We start from the raw sequence: 1163 nt of genomic DNA, 5'->3' as shown, positions 1-1163 counted from the left end.
GGTGCTTGAATGCAGAGCTGGTGCAGGTCCCCTGCACATCCCAAAGGCAGCCTCCATAGAAGGCTCCTGGAATCCTGGGAGAGAGGCACAGCCAGGAATCTTCTCCCCATTTCTCAGATGAAGAAACAGGCTCAGGGACGCAGGACTTGCCTAGGGCCACATTGTCAGAACTAGAATCCAAGTCTCCTGGCTTCCAGTTCGGTGTTCCTTCCAGAAGGCCTTTGGACAGCTCCCAGACAGCTTCTCCTGAGCTTTGGCCTATATGGTGGGGTGCTGAGATGGAGGGAGGGGCTTCTGGTCCTCTGTTACAGGGACTGAGGCAATGCTGGGAGTGTGGGGGGGAAGGTCACAGAACTTGCATAGGGCACAGGAAAGAGTCCAGATCTGGGAGACCCCCTCTCAACTTTAGCTCCTGATAAACGTTATGGCTCTCTCACAATGTGTTGTTATTAACAAAGCAGGCTATCCAACCTCCTGGGCATCTATGAATTTGTGAGCATATGTTAAAACCACCATAGTAATGAATGCATTTGGGGAAGGGGAACTACTTTGAGGCTCTGTAAGTGTCCTGTTTCTCCTTAAAATTTTGCCCACTGACTTTATAGCACCCATGGGTGGGTCCAGTTTGCAGCAATCCCCACCTTGATGTTCTAATGGTGATTTGCTACCTCCTTGATCGCTTCTACTTTATTAGTTGGAATTCAGTATTCTTGGCCCTCACATTTTTCCAGCTTTGGCCATTGCAAGCTCTTGCAAATTGACTCCTCTGTTCTCTTGACGTGGTCCCATCAGTTTTTTAGATATAAGCCCATCATGTGATTGTTGTCATCTTTTTGTTTTTACCGCTACCTTACTTTCTGGCACCAGAAGGGTTATATCGTATTTTCTCTGCCCAGCCCTAGAATCAGCCATTTCTCCAAGGACCCTGGTCTTTGTTAATGGAAAATGGTATTTAGAAACCGAGATATAGGTGCTAGGAAGGCACACACTTTTGCGGTCAATTTTTACATGGATAAAGCATCTGGAACTTGATATCTGGAAATGAATTGGCATCCGGCATAACCAGGAACCCATATCCATTTGCAATTATATATGTTTCTGTACCACGCCTGGACCGCCTCATCTCACTCGAGCCTCATCTGTAGAATGACCTTAAAGGTCAT

This window comes from Hipposideros armiger, unplaced genomic scaffold (genome assembly GCF_001890085.2).
Source record: "Hipposideros armiger isolate ML-2016 unplaced genomic scaffold, ASM189008v1 scaffold_15, whole genome shotgun sequence".
Taxonomy (NCBI): domain Eukaryota; kingdom Metazoa; phylum Chordata; class Mammalia; order Chiroptera; family Hipposideridae; genus Hipposideros; species Hipposideros armiger.
The sequence above is the reverse complement of the archived record's forward strand: the minus strand, read 5'-3'. Positions refer to the sequence as shown.